This window comes from Halichoerus grypus, chromosome 11 (genome assembly GCF_964656455.1).
Source record: "Halichoerus grypus chromosome 11, mHalGry1.hap1.1, whole genome shotgun sequence".
Classification (NCBI taxonomy): domain Eukaryota; kingdom Metazoa; phylum Chordata; class Mammalia; order Carnivora; family Phocidae; genus Halichoerus; species Halichoerus grypus.
This window is the reverse complement of record NC_135722.1, coordinates 55,495,840-55,517,434: the sequence shown is the minus strand read 5'-3', so window position 1 is coordinate 55,517,434 and position 21,595 is coordinate 55,495,840. Positions and strand designations below refer to the sequence as shown.

The window sequence follows — 21,595 nt, the reverse complement described above, 5'->3', positions numbered from 1 at the left end:
ATTTGTTACTCTTACTTTTTAAAAAAAGATTTATTTATTTTTTTATTTGAGCACGCATGTGCAACACGAGTGGGGGGAGGGGCAGAGGAGGAAGAAAAGGGAGAGAATCTCAAGCAGACGCCAAGGTGAGCATGGAGTCCGGGACAGGGCTTGATCCCATGACCCTAAGATCATGACCTAAGCCAGAACCAAGAGTTGGATGCTTAACCGACTGAGCCACCCAAGTGTCCCTTGTTACTCTAGCTTTTTTTTTTTTTTTTTTTTAAGATTTATTTACTTATTTGAAAGAGAGAGCACAAGCAGAAGGGTCAGAGGAAGAGGGAGAGAACCTCAAGACTCCAAGCTGAGCACAGAGCCCAAGACAGGGCCCGATCTCACGACCCTGAGATCATGACCTGAGCAGAAACCAAAAGTTAAAAAAAAAAAAAAAAGAAACCAAAAGTTGATGGCTTAACCAACTGCACCACCCAGGTGCCCCATTACTCTTGCTTTTTTTTTAAAAAAAATCACTAAATACATTATCACATTATTTTTTACTATTCAACATGAGATGACAGAAGTAAACAGTTACTGCACTCATTTTACTAAAGAAATAAGGAGGCAGGGGTGGGTGGCTCAGTCGGTTAAGCATCTGCCTTCAGCTCAGGTCATGATCCCAGGGTCCTGGGATCAAGCCCCACATTGGGCTCCCTGTTCAAGCAGGGAGTCTGCTTCTCCCTCTCCCTCTGCCCCTTCTCGTGCCCTCTCTTTCTCTCGCTCATTCTCTCTCAAATAAATAAACAAAACCTTAAAAAAAAAAAAAGGAAAAAGAAATGAGGAAGCAGAATGGTTGATGTCTTTTTTCCAAAGGAGAAATTAGAAAGTGCAAAGGTGGGTAAATTAATGGAAGGGAGGGGGAGCCCACAAACTCTGTGAGTTAAAGTCATATAATATACTATGAAATAAAAAAAATAAAATGCAGTGGGATGACTATTCATTCTGAAAAGTAGACTGGCCACTTAATCGTGCTTTACTCAAGAACTGTTTTTGTCCAAACCTTTTCAAATATGCTCTTGTACTCTTTATTATATAGCAGTAAAAGTCTGATTTTCAGAGATCTCTACAACTTACTTCAACAATCTACTTAGAATGCAAAGAAATGTATAGAAGAGCATCACCTTTCTCTACACAATGTTTTCTATTTTGCCGCTTTAAAGCAAACATCAGTTTTTGCTAAAGTTAGCAGCTTTATTGAGATATAATTCACATACTATAAAATTAATTTAAGATGCACAATTCAATTGTTCTTAAATGTTCAGACTGCGCAACCATCATCATTATCTAATTTTAGAACAGTTTCATCAACCCAAAGAGAAATCTCATATCTATTAGTAGTCACTCCCTATTTCTACTCAAATCTCCCCACTCCTTAGCCCTAGACAACCACTAATGTATTTTCTGTCTTTATAGATTTGCCTGTTCTGGACTTTTATTATAAATGGAATCATACAATATGTAGTCTTTTCTGTCTGGTCTCTTTCACTTAGCATTATTTTCAAGGTTCATTCATATTATAGCATATATCAATAATTCATTTCTTGCATGGATGAAGAATATTCTATGAACTTACTACATTTTATTTATCCATTCACCAGTTGATGGACCTTGTTACAAATTGCATGCTGTGTCCCCACCCCACCAATTTATATGTTGAAGCTGTAACCCCAAATGTGATAGTATTAGGCATGGAGCCTTTAGAAGGTAATTAGGTTTAGATGAGGTTATGAAGGTAGGGCCCCCATGATGGGATGAGTGTCCTGAGAAGACGAGGAAAAGATAGGACCTCACTCTCAATCTGCCTGCATGCATCAGGAGAGGCCATGTGAGGACAAGCAGAAGGCAGCCGTCTGCAAGCCAAGAGGATCTCATTAGGAACCGAATCAGCCAGCACCTTAATCCTGGACTTTCCAGCCTCCAGAACTGTGAGAGATAAATGTCTGTTGTTCAAGCCACCCAGACTATGGTATTCTGTTATGGCAGCTCAAGCTAAGATAGACATTTAGGTTTTTTCCACATTTTTGCTATTCTGAATAACACTACTGTGAACTCATTCACGTGCAAGTTTTTGTGCAGACTTGTTTTCATTTCTCTTGGGTATACATACCTAAGAGTGGAATTTGTGGGTCATATGATAACTCTGTGTTTAGCATTTTGAAGAACTGCCAAAGTGTTTTTCAAAAGCAGCTGCATCATTTTACACCCCCATGAGCAATATATGAATTTCTCCACATCCTCCCAATATTTGTTATTGGCTGTCTTTCGGATTATAGCCATCCTAATGTACTGAAGTGGTATTCACTGTGGTTCTGATTGGCATTTCCCTAATGACGGCTGCATGCCCCCCTCTTTTTTTCTTGTAGAATGCTCTATATTATAGACTTGTCTATTTTTTAATGGACTTTTTAAAAGCAGCTTTAGGTTCACAACAAAATTGAGGTACAAAGATTTTCCATACAAACTCTGCCTCCTCACGTGCACAGCCTCCCTCACTATCAAGATCCCCTACCACAACGGTACATTTGTTACAACTGATGCACCTACATTGGTATATCATTATCACCCAAAGTCCACAGCTTATATTTTATGGTTCACTCTTGGGTATGGACAAATTTTATAAAGACATGTATTCACCGTTATATTATAGAGAATGGTTTCATTACCCTAAATTCTCTTTGCTTTGCCATTTCATCTCTCTTTCTATCTGAACCCTGGCAACCACTGATCTTTTTACTGTCTTCATAGTTTTGCCTTTTGCACAATATTATATACTTGGAATCATATAGTATATAGCTTTTTTTCAGTTAGCAATAGGTATTCTTTCACTTAATAATAGGCATTTAAGGTTCCTTCTTGTCTTTTCATTGTTTGATACCTCACTTCTTTTTAGCACTGAATAAATATTTCATTGTCTAAAGGTCTAACAGTTTACCTATCCACTCACCTACTAAAGGACATCTAAGTTGCTTCCAAGCCCAGCCTTGTAAATAAAGCTGCTATAAATACCTGTGTGCAGGTATTTGCGTGAAGATAAGCTTTCAACCCTTTTGGGTAAATACCAATAAGTGTGACTGCTGAATCATATGGTGAGCGTATACTTAATTTTGTAAGAAACCATCAAACTGTCTTCCAAAGTGGCTATACCATTTTGCATTCCCACCACTAATGAATGAGAGTTCCTGCTGCTGCACAACCCCAAGTCCTTTTTAACAAATATTTACTGGGCCCTCAACAACATTCCAAGCATTTCCTCTGGGATAAATGAGTGAACAAGAGAGATAAGGTTCCTGTCCTCAGAACTTTAAGCCATTAAAAATATGAAAGGGGCCATTTCCGAACACAGGAACTACAACCTCATCTGGGGAGTCAGAAGAGGGCTACTGGGGGAAGTAACACATAAGACCGGGCTTGAAGAATAAACAGAAGTTAAGCAAGTAAAAGGATTTTTTTTTTAAACAAATGAGACCATTCTATGTAGAAGGATCCTGCAGATGTAAAGTCAAGGTAGTGCATTAAAAAAACTGAAAGAACTTGGCTTACACCATGAACAATGTTGGAATAGGGATCCAGTCAGTGAGTAGATTGGCATGATTTGTAGGCAGCAGACTAAGAAGAGCATTTAAAGTCATGTTAAAATCTGATTCAGATTTGGACTTTGTATTAAAGACTAAGTTGTTGAAAAACTATACACATATACCCAAATGTATGTATACACACATATACAAATGCATACATACAGGGACTAATATAATCAGTTTTGCATTTTTAAAAATATTGCTCTAATTACAAGGCAGGAAAATGTCTAAAGGAGTGGTCTCTCAACTTTGATAGCAACAAAAAAAAATTTTTAGCAACCTCATATATGATATTTATTTACAAACTGTATATACACTACTGTGTTAAGATACTACATATTTTTTAAAACACATAAAATAGAAATTTAGATGAGGTAAAGAAAGAGGTAACATATATACAAATAGAAGTTACAAAGTTTTCTTGGTGCACTTCAACAGATCATTTTCCTTACCACTTGGGCTGTGAGTATTCTACTTGGCAGCCACTAGTTTAAATGAGAGACTAAATTTGCAAGGCATACATGGAGCTTCATAATCTGGCTCTACTCATTTCTTTTATTGCAGCTTGTAGTTCAGTCACACCTGACTGCTTACCTGACTGGTCTGTTATCTCACACTATCAACTTCTAGTCTCCTCTGCCTTTGCTGGTCTTGTGATTACCCTGTCCTTTCAGCCTGGAATACTTATACCCTGCCTCCAATCCTATAATCTGTGTCTCTGGTTATTGAAATGTTATACAACTTTGGGGCACCTGGTTGGCTCAGTTGGAAGAGCATAAGACTCTTGATCTTGGGGTAGTGAGTCCTAGCCCCACGATGGGAGTAGAGATTACAAAACGAACAAACAAACAAAAAAACCCTTAAAAAAAAAACCCACGAAATCTTACACAATTTCTAGATCCAATTAACTTTTGCTCATTCCTGTTAGCTTCTTCTTTTCAAACAATTTCAAACTTCAGAAATGTTTATAGAATAGTAAACTGCAGTGTATGTTCTACTCAGAATCAACATTTCTTTTTTTTAAGATTTTATTTATTTATTTGACAGAGAGAGAGAGAGCGCACAAGCAGGGGGAGTGGGAGAGGGAGAAGCAGGCTTCCTGCTGAGCAGAGAGCCTGATGTGGAGCTCAATCCCAGAACCCTGGGATCATGACCTGAGCCGAAGGCAGACGTTTAATGGACTGAACCACCCAGGTGCCCCAGAATCACCATTTCTAACATTTTGATATCTATATCCACATATGTGTGTGTATATATAAATGTATGTATATATATGTGTACATATATAATTATTTTTATGAACCATGAGTAAATTGGATACATATGTCCCTTTACCCTTAATACTTCAGTGTATACCCCATATCCATTTTAAATGTCACCTCCTAAGTCAAATCTTCCTCTGCTTCCTCCTCCATTAAGACAACCATAACAGGGCATGTAAGAAATAGTGTTTGGCTAGGCCAGTAGTTATCAGATTTGGAGAATTCTATTTTACTTAGAGGCCCTTGTTCTAGAAAATCCTGATTTAGTGGATACTCTGGTACCCGTATTTTAAAAGCCTGCCAATGATTTTGCTGAACATCAAAAGCCAAAGATCATTTTTAAATTCTAAGATTCATAAAGGCATGATCTAGGTCTCTATAGTTCACTAAAGAATCTCCAGAACCTAGCACAGTGCTGAAAATATAAAGAACACTTATTAAGTACTTGCTAATTGGTTGATTTTTTTTCTTCCTCCTCAATGATCCAGCACTTCACATTAGAGTATGTGTATTGGTAGTAGAGGGTGGTAAGGAATGTCCCTGAATTGAAAAAATAATAGGGGAAATAGCTCCAAAGAGGAAAAAACGTTATTTGGGTAGAATGTGGACAATAAGAACAGAAAGGCTTGCCTCACAAGATGACATTTGAGATAGAACTTAAGAGAGATTTGTAGGCAGATAAGGCGAGGGAGAAGATACAAGTGGAGAACATATATACAGTTTGAGTAAAGGTATGGAGATGTGGACAATACTTAGGAATAAGCATTTCATTCAATAGGACTGAGTATCAGGAACAGAAAATAAGGCAGAAAGGTGAGCTGGGAGCACATATAGTGTTTTTTAGTTTGCACCTGTAATACCAGTGCCAGGCATGGCACTTTATACACTCTACCTCCAGTCGTTTCAAAAGATCTACAAGGTATTCTCACATTATTCCCATTTTGTACAGGAAGAAAGTGATGTCTGGAAATACCGAAAAGCTAGTAAGTGGCAAAGCTCAGATTAGAAACAAAGTCCGTCTGCCCTAAAGCCTTTCCTTCTGTCACACCTACTCCTGGAAGCAATTAAGAGAAATATCAGAATTTTGTAGGGCAGCAAATATCCAAAAGAACAGAACGTTTACTTAGGAAAAGAATGCATGGTGTCCCATGCCACCTGTGAAGTTAGTAAGGAGAAGTCTAGGTGAAAAAAAAAAAAAAAATACAGGTTCTCAATTAGAATGATGACAGCAAAAATGGAAAGAAAGAAGCTATTCTAGAGATCACAAAGATAGAACCTGAAGACTCGGCTAATTAAGGGATATGGGAGTTCTGAGAGGGGGAGTAAGGGGACTAGTCAAGGATGAAATTGTGGTTTTGTGCCCAGGACCTACGGAAACTTGTGGCACAGGAAACAAGGGCAGGAGGTGGTCTGCAAAGGGAAGGAGAAAAATAAACTAGGATACCCCAAAGCATGCCTCTAATGTGAGCCAGATAGGAAACTCAGCCACATGCCCACATTTCACAAGAAATCAAAGGAGAGTTCAGGAAGCATTTTGGTCACCTCCCCTCTAATCAATGGTTAACCCAGATGTTCTCCAGACACATTAAAATACTGGAAAGAAAATGAGGGGTGCCTGGCTGGCTCAGTCGGTAGAACGTGGTACTCTTGATCTCGGGGTTGTGAGTTCGAGCCCCATGTTGGGTGTAGAGATTACTTAAAAATAAAACCTTCAAATATATATAACAGGAAAATGAGACCAAGAGGATTAACAGTGATAACTGAGTCTCTTAAAATAATTTATCATACTGACTATACCCAGATCCAGGGGAAAACTATGATGTGCTTATGTGCTTTAATGGGGGAAAAGGGAGTAAAAACCCTTCTAGCTGTAAATCTCAATAAGTCACAAAAGCAAAAGAACGATTTTTAAAACCCCACCAAAATTAGTAATATCTATGTAGTTTATTTTAAAGACTTTATTTATAAATATGAATCCTTTTTAAATATATTTTTTAAAAGACTGTTTTTACTTACTTGACAGAGAGAGAGTGAGCACAAGGAGGCAGAGTGGCAGGGAGAGGAAGAGGGAGAAGCAGACTCCCCGCTGAGCAGGGAGCCCAATGTGGGGCTCAATCCCAGGACTCCGGGATCATGACCTGAGCCGAAGGCAGCTGCTTAGCCGACTGAGCCACCCAGGCGCCCCCTATGAATATGAATCTTAAAGTGAAAAATAAGTTTGTAATTTAAGGCTGTCATTAAATTGTCTTGACAAGATACAGCTATCTAGAAATTATTCCTCAGAAACTACTGTTTCTGGTGTATAAACTTTAATGAGTCAAGGCTGATCCAAAACTTAAGAAGGAATTATTCTGTGGTAAGAATATGAATCAAGACAGAATTAGAGGCACCAAATAAAATCCTTTCAAAAGTCAGATATGGAAATATAAGGCACATATATAAGACTCAAACTTATTTTCATTAGATAAGAAATGAGGGCAAGGTATGATTTCAAGTTTTATTATTCAACTCAGGAAAAGACAGGAAAAAATATTCTGCAGATGTTCAATATTATCTTTTTCGCAACAGAACATATTTTCTGTAGTTTTAAGAAGGCTATCAAAAGAAAAATCTCCAAATCAGTTTTGGAACTTGTTTTTTCCCTTTTAAATTCTGAATCACAAAGGTGGTAAAAAACAAATTTAGTAAGCATATTCTCCCAACCACAATGCTAAAACCTGATAAAAAAAATCAATTAATGTTCCCTTAAGATTAAAGTACATGGCTAGTTCACTTAGATTTTAGGTCAGTAAGTTAGAGATAAGGGTATGTCAGGAAGAGTGTAAGACTGGAACTCGTGATGACTAGGGGGTGAAGCCCCAGTTCTGCTCAATGGGCAATCTTAAATCCACATGTCTGACCCTCAGTTCTCACCTATAAAATGTAAAGTAATATTCTCCTCTTTCAATACTATGAGACTATATATGACTATTATGTGCTCTTTAAGAAAAGTATCAGATTTTTACAGATTAAATTCCAAAATCGATATTTAATCTAAGTAAATCTATATAAATCTGTAAGTCTAAATATAAGTCTAGGGGCACCTGAGTGGCTCAGTTGGTTAAGTTACCAACTCTTGATTTTGGCTCAGGTCATAATCTCAGGGTTGTGAGATCAAGGCCTGCGTCAGGCTACATGCTGTGCATGGAGACGGCTTAAAATTCTCTCTCCTCCCTCTTCCCCTCCCCCCACCTGTCTCCCCCTCTCTCTTTGAATGAATGAATAAAAGTCTATATTTAGTCTAAATCTTTAGCCTAAGATAATTCTCTGGCTCTGTGTGAACACTGAAGATTCTCATTTTTATCTATCAGTATTCCATATTGCCATTACCTCAGGACCAACACTCTCCTCCCCTCCCTGAAGCAGCATGTCTCCTTCTAACAAGCCCACAATTGGGCTCTTGTGCTCTAGGATATCATCTGTTCTCCTAAATCTTCAATTTATTATCACCTTTCTCTCCTGCATCATTAATGTCTACTTCTCTAATGGATTGTTCACATATTCGCTAATATCTCCAAAAGCCACCCTTCTGCCCCATTACCTACACCTCTTCACTTTCCTGAGTTTTCAAAAGAACTACCTCCACTTCCTCACCTCTCTTTCCCATCTATTCCTCAAACCCATTCACACCAAAAACAACAGCCCTTTTCTGTCTTCATCTTACTCAATCTCTTAGTGGCATTTAATAATTGAAACACCTTCCTACCTAGTTTTCTGTAATGCCCTATTCTCCTGGTTTTCTTATCTCATGATTGCTTCTTCCTAGGTTCCTTTGTTGGCTCCTTCTATCCTTAAGGTCTAAATCAGGGGCTGTAGGGGCGCCTGGGTGGCTCAGACGGTTAAGCGTCTGCCTTCGGCTCAGGTCATGATCCCGGAGTCCTGGGATCGAGCCCCACATTGGGCTCCCTGCTGAGCGGGGAGCCTGCTTCTCCCTCTCCCTCTGCCTGCCACTCCCCCTGCTTGTACTCTCTCTAATAAAAAAAAAAAAAAAATCTTTAAATCAGGGGCTGTAAATTCAAATGCCCAGAGAGGCATTTGAGTAAAATAGCTAAGTGAAGAACAATAAGGGAACAGTAGAGACTGTGGTCAAATATACAGACCATTCTAAGAAGAACAGCTTGGGCTGATTGCTCCCATGAAGACATACAAGTTCAGTGATGTTGCATCTTCTTTTTTTTTTTTTTTTTTTTTTTTAAGATTTTTATTTATTTAACAGAGAGAGAGAGAGAGCACAAGTAGGCAGAGCGGCAGACAGAGGGAGAGGGAGAAGCAGGCTCTCCACCGAGCAGGGAGCCCGATGTGGGGCTCGATCCCAGTACCCTGGGATCATGACCTGAGCCGAAGGCAGTCGCTTAACCGACTGAGCCACCCAGGCGCCCCGTGATGTTGCATCTTCTAATTATTCAGAGAAGGCAAAGACCTGGATTTCTTTTTTTTTCTTTTTAAGTTTTTATTTATTTGAGAGAGAGAGAATGCGAGAGAGAGCATGAGTGGGGGGAGGGGCAGAGGGAGAGGAAGATGCAGACCCCCCTCTCCCTGACCCCCGCCGAGCAGGGAGTCCCACTTGGGGCTCAATCCCAGGACCCTGGGATCATGACCTGAGCTGAAGGCAGATGCTCAACTGACTGGGCCACCCAGGTGCCCCAAAGATTTGGATTTCTATGGGAACTCTCAAATATGGGCAACTAATTTTAAAACGGTTAAATTTTAAATAGTGGCCTATTAAGATGTCTGCATGCCAGGTTCTACCTCTGGGTGATGAACTTATGGTATTTATATTAATCTTTGGCCATCTTCCCTTCCTAGATTCATTTCCTGGGTGATCTCATCAGTTTCCACAGCTTTAAATACCAACATTAGGACAATGATGCCTAAACCCCGCTATGAACTCCAATCTCATATATGTTAACACCTTCATTCAATGTCTAACAGGCATTTCAACTCAACATAATAAAAACAGATGCCAGGGGCGCCTGGGTGGCTCAGTTGGTTAAGTGACTGCCTTCGGCTCAGGTCATGATCCTGGAGTCCCTGGATCGAGTCCCACATCGGGCTCCCTGCTCAGCAGGGAGTCTGCTTCTCCCTCTGACCCTCCCCCCTCTCATGTGCTCTCTCTCATTCTCTCTCTCAAATAAATAAAATCTTTAAATAAATAAATAAATAAAAACAGAATGCCAGATCTTCTCTCTAGACACTTGCTCAAACTAGAAACCTAGAAAGTAATCTGAAAATCTTTAACTCCCACATTTAACACATTAATAAGCCCTAAAGGCACTATCTCCAATATATGTCCTGAATCATCTACCTCTCTCCAGTCTCCACTGTCCTACTCTAAACCACTATCACCTCTCACTTGCGCCACTGCAACAGTCTGTTAACTAGGTTCCCAGCTGGCACTCTTACCATCCACAATCCATTCTCCACAAAGCAGTCATGGTGATCTTTTAAAAACATAAATAGGATCATGTTACATTCTTAGAATAAAATCCAGACTCTTTACTCTGGCCCTGCATGATCTGGCTGCTGCCTAATCTCTCCAACCTCATATTCTGCCACTTTCCCCCTTAACTACTAAATAACATTAGGGGAGAGTTAGAAAGTAAACAGATAATTACAATATGGTATATTAAATGATATAAGTATGGTATATTCAATAGTTACTCTGAATGTAAATGGGCTAAATGCCCCAATCAAAAGACACAGGGTTATCAGAAACTGGATAAAAAAGCAAGACTCTACGCTGTCGGCAAAAGACTCATTTTATTTTAAAGATTTTATTTATTTATTTGAGAGAGAAAGAATGAGACAGAGCATGAGAGGGGGGAGGGTCAGAGGGAGAAGCAGACTCCCCGCCGAGAGGGGAGTCCGATGCGGGACTCGATCCTAGGACTCTAGGATCATGACCTGAGCTGAAGGCAGTCGCTTAACCAACTGAGCCACCCAGGCGCCCCGCAAAAGACTCATTTTAGACCCAAAGACACCTCCCAATTTAAAGTGAGGGGGTGGAAAACCATTTACCATGGTAATGGACATCAAAAGAAAGCTGGGGTGGCAATCCTTGTATCAGACAAATTAGATTTTAAACCAAAGACTGTTTTTAAGAGATGAAGAAGGATATTATATCATAATTAAAGGGTCTATCCAAAAAGAAGAACAATTGTAAAATTTATGCCCCTAACAAGGCAGCAGCCAATTAATAACAAAATTAAAGAAACACATAAAAAATAATACAGTAATAGTAGCAGACTTTGGCACCCCACTCACGGAAATGGACAGAAGATCAACAAGGAAATAAGGGCTTTGAATGACACACTGGACCAGATGGGACTTCACAGTTATATTCAGAGCATTCCATCCTAAAGCAACAGAATACATATTCTTCTCAAGTGCACATGGAACATTCTCCAGAATAGATCACAAACTGGGTCACAAATCAGGTTTCAACCAGTACCAAAAGACTGGGATCATTCCCTGCATATTTTCAGACCACAGTGCCTTGAAACTGGAACTCAATCACAAGAGGAAATTTGGAAAGAATTCAAATACATGGAGGCTAAAGAGCATCCTACTAAAGAATGAATGAGTCAACCAGGAAATTAAAGAAGAATTAAAAAATTCATGGAAACAAAAAATGAAAACACAATTCTTCAAAACCTTTGGGATGCAGCAAAGGCGGTCCTAAGAGGGAAGTATATAGCAATACAAGCCTTTCTCAAGAAACAAGAAAGGTCTCAAATACATAATGGAACTTTACACCTAAAGGAGTTGGAGAAAGAACAGCAAATAAAGCCTAAACCCAGCAAGAGAAGAGAAATAATAAAGATCAGAGCAGAAATCAACGAAATAGAAAACAAAAGAACAGTAGAACAAGTCAATAAAACTAGGAGCTGGTTCTTTGAAAGAATTAATAAGGGGCACCTGGGTGGCTCAGATGGTTAAGCATCTGCCTTCAGCTCAGGTCATGATCTCCAGGTCCTGGGATCGAGCCCCATGTCAGGCTCCCAGCTTGGTGGGGAGTCTGCTTCTCCCTTTCCCTCTGCCTCTTCCCCTGCTTGTGCTCTCGCTCTCTCTCAAGTGAATAAATAAAATCTTAAAAAAAATTTGAAAGAATTAATAAGATTTGATAAACCCCTGGCCAGACTTATCAAAAAGATAAGTAAATAAGTAAATAATAAATAAAATCATGAATGAAAGAGATATCACAACCAACACCGAAGAAATACAAATAATTATAAGAACATATTATGAGCATCTATATGCCAACAAATTAGGCAATCTGGAAGAAATGGATGCATTTATTCCTAGAGATGTATAAACTACCAAAACTGAACCAGGAAGAAATAGAAAACCTGAACAGACCCATAACCAGCAAGGAAATTGAAGCAGTAATCAAAAATCTCCCAACAAACAACAGTCCTGGGCCAGATGGCTTCCCATGGTAATTCTGCCAAATATTTAAAGAAAAACTAATACCTATTCTTCTGAAGCTGTTTTAAAAAACAGAAATGGAAGGAAAACTTCTAAACTCTTTCTATGAAGCCAGCATCACCTTGATCCCAAAACCAGACAAAGACCCTACCAAAAAGGAGAATTACAGACTAATATCCCTGATGAACATGGATGCAAAAATTCTCACCCAAATACTAGCCAATAGGATCCAACAGTACATTAAAAGGATTGTTCACCACGACCAAGTGGGATTTATTCCTGGGCTGCAAGGTTGGTTCAACATCCGCAACTCAATCAATGTGATACAATACATTAATAAGAGAACAAGAACCATATCATCCTCTCAATAGATGCAGAAAAAGCATTTGACAAAGTACAGCATCCTTTCTTGATTAAAACTCTTCACGGTGTAGGGATAAAGGGTACATACCCCCAATATCATAAAAGCCATCTATGAAAAGCCCACAGTGAATATCATTCTCAATGGGAAAAAACTGAGAGCTTTTCCCTGAAGGTCAGGAACGCGGCAGGGATGTCCACTATCACCACTGCTATTCAACATAGTATTAGAAGTCCTAGCTTCAGCAATCAGACAAGCATCTGAATTGGCAAAGAAGTCAAATTCTCACTCTTTGCAGATGACATGATACTTTATGAGGAAAACCCAAAGACTCCACCCCAAAATTGCTAGAACTCATACAGGAATTCAGTAAAGTGGCAGGATATAAAATCAATGACAGAAATCAGTTGCATTTCTGTACACTAACAACAAGAAAGAAAAAAGAGAAATTAGGAAATTGATCCCATTTACAATTGCACCAAAACCATAAGATAACTAGGAATAAATCTAACCAAGGAGGCAAAGGATCTGTACTCAAAAAACTACAGAATACTCATGAAAGAAATTGAAGAAGACACAAAGAAATGGAAAAACATTCCATGCTCATGAATTGGAAGAACAAATATTGCGAAAATGTCTACGCTACCTAGAGCAATCTACATGTTCAATGCAATCCCTATCAAAACGCCATCAACTTTTTTCACAGAGCTGCAACAAATAATCCTAAAATTTGTATGGAACCAGAAAAGACCCCGACTAACCAGAGGAATGTTGAAAAAGAAAAGCAAAGATGGTGGCATCACAAGTTTGGACTTCAAGCTCTGTCACAAAGCTATAATCATCAAGACAGTATGGTAGTGGCACAAAAACAGACACATAGATCAACGGAACAGAATAGAGAGCCCAGAAATGGACCCTCAACTCTATGGTCAACTCATCTTCGACGAAGCAGGAAAGAATATCCAACGGAAAAAAGACAGTCTCTTCAACAAATGGTGTTGGGAAAATTGGACAGCCACATGCAGAAGAATAAAACTGGACCATTTCCTTACACCACACACAAAAATAGACTCAAAATGGATGAAAGACCCAAATGTGAGACAGCAATCCATCAAAATCCTAAAGGAGAACACAAGCAGCAACCTCTTTGACCTTGGCCGCAGCAACTTTTTGCTAGACATGTCTCCAAAGGCAAGGGAAACAAAGGCAAATATGAACTATTGGGACTTCATCAAGATAAAAAGCTTTTGCACAGCAAAGGACACCGTCAACAAAACCAAAAGACAACCAACAGAATGGGAGAAGACATTTGCAAATGACATATCAGATAAAGGGCTAGTATCCAAGGTCTATAAAGAACTTATCACACTCAACATCCAAAAAACAAAGAATCCAGTCAAGAAATGGGCAAAAGACATGAACAGACATTTCTCCAAAGAAGACATACAAATGGCCGACAGACACATGAAAAAGTGCTCAACATCACTCGGCATCAGGGAAATACAGTCAGAATGGCTAAAATTAACAAGTCAGGAAACGACAGATGTTGGTGAGGATGAGGAGAAATAGGAACCCTCTTACACTGTTGGTGGGAATGCAAGTTGGTGCAGCCACTGTGAAAAACAGTATGGAGGTTCCTCAAAAAGTTGAAAATAGAGCTACCCTATGACCCAGCAATTGCACTACTGGATATTTACCCCAAAGACACAAATGTCGTGATCTGAAGGGGCACCTGCACCCCAATATTCATAGCAGCAATGTCCACAATAGCCAAACTATGGAAAGAGCCCAGATGTCCACTGACAGATGAATGGATAAAGAAGATGTGGTATATATATACAATGGAATACTACTCAGCCATTAAAAAAAATGAAATCTTGCCATTTGCAACAATGTGGATGGAACTAGAGGGTATTATGCTAAGTGAAATAAGTCAATCAGAGAAAGACAACTATCATATGATCTCACTTATATGTGGAATTTAAGGAACAAAACAGAGTATCATAGGGGAAGAGAGGAAAAAAGAAAACAAGAAGAAACCAGAGAGGGAGACAAACCATAAGAGACTCTTAATCATAGGAAACAAACTGAGGGTTGCTGGAGGGGAGGGAGGTGGGTAACAGACATTAAGGAGGGCATGTGACATAATGAGCACTGGGTATTTTATAAGACTGATGAATCACTGACATGAACAGACATTTCTGCAAAGAAAACATCCAAATGGCCAACAGACACGTGAAAAAGTGCTCAACATCACTCGGCATCAGGGAAATACAAATCAAAACCTCAATGAGATACCACCTCACACCAGTCAGAATGGCTAAAATTAACAAGTCAGGAAATGACAGATGTTGGCATGGATGTGGAGAAAGGGGAACCCTTCTACTCTGTTGGTGGGAATGCAAGTTGGTGCAGCCACTCTGGAAAACGGTATGGAGGTTCCTCAAAAAGTTGAAAATAGAGCTACCCTATGACCCAGTAATTGCACTACTGGGTATTTACCCCAAAGATACAAATGTAGTGATCTGAAGGGGCACATGCACCCCAATGTTTATGCAGCAATGTCCACAACAGCCCAACTATGAAAGAGCCTAGATGTCCATCAACAGATGAATGGATAAAGATGTGGTATATAAACACAATGGAATATTATGCAGCCATCAAAAAAAAATATGAAATCTTGACATTTGCAATGACATGGATGGAACTGGAGGGTATTATGCTAAGCAAAATAAGTCAACCTGAGAAAAACAATTATTATATGATCTCATTGATATGAGGAATTTGAGAAACAAGACAGTGGATCATAGGGGAAGGAAGGGAAAAATGAAACAAGACGAAACCAGAGAGGGAGACAAACCATAAGAGACTCTTAATCTCAGGGAACAAACTGAGGGTTGCTGGAGTGGAGGGGGGTGGGAGGGATGGGGTGGCTGGGTGATGGACATTGGAGAGGGTATGTACTATGGTGAGCACTGTGAATTGTGTAAGACTGATGACACTGGACCATTTCCTTATTAAGATATAATGTATTATTTGTTCAGGGGTACAAGTCTACGACTTGTACATATATTATATCTTATACATTATTATACAATATACATTATATTGTATATATATTATACAATTATACAATAATACATTATATCTTAATAAAAATAAATTTTTAAAAAAAGCTTCCCCTTCCCATACCATTTGTTTGTTTGCTTGTTAGTATCAGTACAAACTTGTGGATTCTTTTTTCATACCATGTATTGTAACCCAATTCTGTCATTTTTCATTTGGAAGTTCAAATTGTCCTGGCTTGGCCAACTGCCCTCTGTGTTATTTTGCCATGATTCCCTCATTTTTTGGACATTTTCTTACTTTCTGGCATGACAAGATGTGCCAGACTCATCTTGTATTCTCCTTGCCTCATCCCAGAAACGATCATTTCTCCAAGAAATCTTCATTCCTTCAGTAGGAAAGATTTTTAGAAACCAAGACCTCAACACTAGATGTGTTTGCTGCTATTTAATACTCACTGCTTCCAGGAAGGTAAGATGTGATTTTATTGGAAGATAAAACATGTGAAATCTTTTTTGTTTGTTTTAATTATGCTGATACCTGACTCCAATCTAATACCACAGGGTTCCTTCCTTATCTTCCCCCATCCAAATTTATATCTTTCTTCCACATGAGAATCCTCACCCAACAATATAATTTCTATAAATTTCCTCATTTGCTTAATCCTAAAAGGCATATAAAAATAACTTTAGAATTGGTATACTCATACCACTACCAATAATAAACAGTAAATAAATAAATAAAAGTAAATAAAGTTAGTAAAGTAAGGTTCAAGATTTCATTGACTATCTTTTGTTTTCAAACTGGGGACATATAATGAAAATAACATTTAAAGTTAATTGGATAAATACTTTCACTTTCCTCCTCTGTGGTTATTTTCTCTATTTGATAAAGGGTATATAGTACTTTTTTATATTATTATTACAACTTTTTCTTTTTACACAAGATTTCATTTCACAGCAAAACTGAGCAGAAGGTACAGATATTTCCCATATAACCCCCATTCACCCACATGCATAGCCTCCCCTAGAGGTGCATTTGTTACAACTGATAAATCTACAATAAAACAACATTATCACCCAAAGTCCACAGTTTACATTATAGTTAGTCTTGGTGTTGTACATTCTATGGATTTGGACAAATTTATAATGGCATGTACCCACCATTACAGTATCATAGAAATATAGAATAGTTTCACAGTGCTAAAAACCTCTGTGCTAAAAATAAATAAATAAATAAATAAAATAAAAACCTCTGTGTTCTGCCTATTCATCTCTCCCTCCCCCAAACTCCTGGCGGCCCTGATCTTTTTACTGATCTTTTCACTGTCTCTATATGCCTTTTCCAGAACATCATAGAGCTGGAATCATACAGCATGTAGTCTTTTCAGACTGACTTCTTTCACTTACTAATAGACATTTTAGGTTCCTCTTTGTTTTTTCATACTTTGATAGCTCACTTCTTTTTAGTACTGAACAACATTTCATTGTCTGGAAATACCACAGTTTATCCATTTACCTCCACAGGACTTCTTGTTTGCTTCCAAGTATTGGCATTATAAATAAAGCTGGTATAAACATCTGTGTGATTTTTGTGTGGACATAATTTTTCAACTCTATTGGGTAAATAACAAAAAGCATCACTGCTGAATCATATGGTGAGATTATGCTGAGTTTTTGCAAGAAACCACCAAACTGTCTTCCAACGTGGCTGCTCCATTTTGCATTCCTAGCAGCAATGAATGAGAGTTCGTATTGCTCCACATCCTCAAAAGTATTTGGATTTTGTCCATTCTAATAGATGTATAGTGGGATCTCACTGTTATTTTAATTTGCATTTTTCTGATGATATATGATGTGGAGCATCTTTTCATATTATTTACCCTCTATACATCTTCTTTGGTGAGGTGTCTATTAAGGTTCTTGGTCCATTTTTTAACCAAGTTGTTTTCTTAATGTTGAATTTTATATTTACATTTTGTATACAAAGAGTTCTTTATGTATTTTGGATAACAATTCTTTATCAGATGTTATCTTCTGCAATTTATTTTTCTTTGTATTCAAAGCCAGGGTCCCTCCCCCTAATTTCCACTACTTCCTGTTCTGCCTGACCTAATTATATTTTTTGAGTATGTAAAATCATAATATGGTTCCAAAAATAAAAACAATACAAAAAAGTATACTCTGAGAAGTGTTAAACCCTCCTGTATCCTTTTACATTTATACTTTCACACTCTGCATCTTTTAAAGCATATATGGTTTTATGTTTGTTTATTTATTTATTTTTAAAGATTTTACTTATTTATTTGACAGAGACAGACATAGCGAGAGAGGGAACACAAGCAGGGGGAGTGGGAGAGGGAGAAGCAGGCTTCCCGCTGAGCAGGGAGCCCGATGAAGGGCTCGATACCAGGATCCTGGGATCACGACCTGAGCCGAAGGCAGACACTTAATGACTGAGCCACCCAGGCGCCCCTGGGTTTTATGTTTAAAGCTTACACGGGATTTTAATTTGTAATAAATATCCATGTGTCCATTTAATTTTGAATCACTGGGTATGTATCTTCACAGAAAATTCTTTAAAATGTAAATGCTGAGGGGTGCCTGGGTGGCTCAGTCGGTTAAGCAGCTGCCTTCAGCTCAGGTCATGATCCCAGGGTCCTGGGATGGAGCCCCAAGTTGGGCTCCCTGCTCAGGGCGGGGGTGTCTGCTTCTCCCTCTCCCTCTCCCTCTGGCCCTCACCCTACTTGTGCTCTCTCTCTCTCTTCCAATAAATAATAAAATCTTAAAAAAAAGATGTGAATGCTGAGTCAAAGGGTAACTGCATATATAGTTTTGTTAGATATTGCCAAATTCAGGCACCTGGGTGGCTCAGTTGGTTAAGCGACTGCCTTCGGCTCAGGTCATGATCCTGGAGTTCCGGGATCGAGTCCCACATCGGGGTCCCTGCTCAGCAGGGAGTCTGCTTCCCCCTCTGACCTTCCTCCCTCTCATGCTGTCTCTCATTCTCTCTCTCGCAAATAAATAAAATCTTAAAAAAAAAAAATTTTTTTTTAAAGATATTGCCAAATTCACCTACAAAAATTTTGTACTCTCACTAGCAATGTGTGAAGAGTGCAGATTTCTACCACAGCCTTGCCAAGAATATGTTGTCAAGCATTTCACTTTTTGCCAATCTGACAAATGAGAAATAATACATCAGTGTAGTTCTCGTTTGCATTTCTTTTATTATGAGTGAACTAGGTATCTTTTCTTAAATATGTTGGCTATTTTTAATATATTTTTTGGAGAATTTTCTGTCCGTCTCTGACGACTTATTTCTATCAGATTTTTGGTCCTTTTTATCCTCAATATTTAAAAGTCATGCTGAAGGGTGCCTGGGTGGCTCAGTTGGTTAAGCACAAAAGTTAGGGATATTAAACCTCTACCTGTAGTGTACGTCATAAATATTTTCACCATTTGGTCTTTTGCTTTGGACCTCGCTTATGGTGTTTTTTTGCCAAGCCAAAGTTTTTATTTAATTGGCCAACATTTTCCTTTATTACATCTGGATGTTGAATCACAGTTATAAAAACTTTCCCCACACTCTGGATATAGAAGAATTCACATGTATTTTCTTCTAGTACTTACAAGATTTTAGTTTTTGTAATTAGGTCTCTGATCAACTTAGAACTTACTCCTATGTATAAGGTATACATACATCCATTCTATTCTTCATACCATGTATTAAAATATTCTTCTTTCTCCCAGTGATTAGAGATACAATCTTTATCATATACTGAACTCTAATATGGACTTGGGTCTATTTATGCCTTTTTATTTTTTTAAAAGATTTTATTTATTTATTTACTTTAGAGCAAGAGAGAGCACAAGTCGGGGGGAGGGCAAGGGGGGAAGAAAAGGGAGGATTCTGTGCTGAGCACAGAGCCCTACGTGGGGCCTAATCTCACGACCCTGAGATCATGACCTGGGCCAAAACCAGGAGTCTGACACTCAACCAACTGAGCCACTATCTATATATAAAAATATATTAATAGGAGCCCCTACTTATGCCTTTTTTAAAAAAAAATTCTAATGTACTATCTATTGGAATACCAGTACTATATATACTATTTTACCAATGCAAGTTTTAGAGTATACTTAACATAGGAGGACTAGTTTATCCTTATAGCTCTTCCTTTTTAAACATTTCCAAGATATCTTTGCATGTTTATATTTTCATATGAACTTTAGTATCCACTTGTCTTAATGAAAACAACTTACTGGTTTTTCTATTAGTATTATTTATTTCAATAAACTAACCTGGGGGTGCGGGGGTGGCTCAGTCGCTTAAGCGTCTGCCTTCGGCTCAGGTCATGATCTCAGGGCCCTGGGATCGAGCCCCTCATCGGGCTTCCTGCTCAGCAAGGAGCCTGCTTCTCCCTCTCCCTCTACTCCTCCCCCTGCTTGTACTCTCCCTCTCTCTGTCAAATAAATAAATAAAATCTTTAAAAATAATAATAAATTAACCTAGACTAATGGACATCTTTAAGTTGTCTATCCAGAAACAACTTTTTATTTTTTCAGATTTATTTTCATGTCATCAAGTGTTCTACTAGTTTTTTTCAGAGATACTAAATATTTCTTATTAAATATATTCCTAGATATTTTATCTTTTGAGATGGTATTTTAAATGGGGTCTTCTTTACTATTATATCTAATGGGATATTGTTTGTATGTATGAAGCTTATTGCTTTTTACAATTTTAAACCTGATACCTCACCAAATAGTTGCATTGAGTTAGCTTGATAATTGATTCTCTGGACTAGAATTTTCAGGAATACTATGGTATCTATTAACAAAGATAGTTTCCTTTCCCAATTCTTAGGTCCTTAATCATTTTCTCTGGTATAAATACACTGATTAATGTCTCTAGTGCTTCTAGTACTTCCACACTGAGTAAAATGCTGGCTTTAGGACTGAGATATTATATTACCATGTTAATACAGTATCCATCAATTCCTAATTTCTTGAGTTTTCTTTTTAATCAGAAATGGGTACTGAGGGGCACCTGGATAGCTCAGTCAGTTAAGCGTCTGCCTTCAGCTCAGTTCATGACCCCAAGGTACTGGGATTGGCCCCGCATCAGGCTCCCTGCTCAACAGGGAGCCTGCTTCTCCCTCTTCCTCTGCCTGCCGCTCTCCCTGTTTGTGCTCTCTCTCTCTCTCTGTCAAATAAATAAATAAAATCTTAAAAAAAAAAAAAAGAAATGGGTACTGAATTTTGACAAAGGCTGTTCCAGCATTTATGAATATAATCACATGGTTATTCTTCTTGAATTTACTACTGTAATAAATTGTATTTATTATATGTATTAATGGATCTCCTAAATTTGAATGATCCTGCACTCTGGGGAGTAAACTCCAGTTGTCATGGTCTATTATTTTCCTAATGTGGGCCAGATTCTATTTATTATCTACTACTTTTTAAAATAAGAAAAGAGAGAATTAAATAAATTTAAATATCTTATTTAATAACTAAAAAAAAGCTTTTAAAACCAAAAGTTCTTGGGGCGCCTGGGTGGCTCAGTTGGTTGGGCAACTGCCTTCAGCTCAGGTCATGATCCCAGAGTCCCGGGATTGAGTCCTGTGTCAGGCTCCCTGCTCGGCGGGGAGTCTGCTTCTCCCTCTGACCCTACCCCCTCTTGTGCTCTCTCTCTCACTCTCTCTCTCAAATAAATAAATATAATAAAATCTTGAGTGGTGGGGGGTGGGAGGGATGGGGTGGCTGGGTGATAGACATTGGGGAGGGTATGTGCTATGGTGAGCACTGTGAATTGTGTAAGACTGA

General features: G+C 38.5%; 1 protein-coding gene across 5 annotated transcripts in view; it reads right to left on the bottom strand.

Annotated features, from left to right (window-relative positions):
• The window catches only part of ACER3 (alkaline ceramidase 3), a 159,212-nt gene that overhangs the window by 77,799 nt on the left and 59,818 nt on the right, over positions 1 to 21,595 (bottom strand). The gene's annotated exons all lie outside the window — the stretch shown is intronic.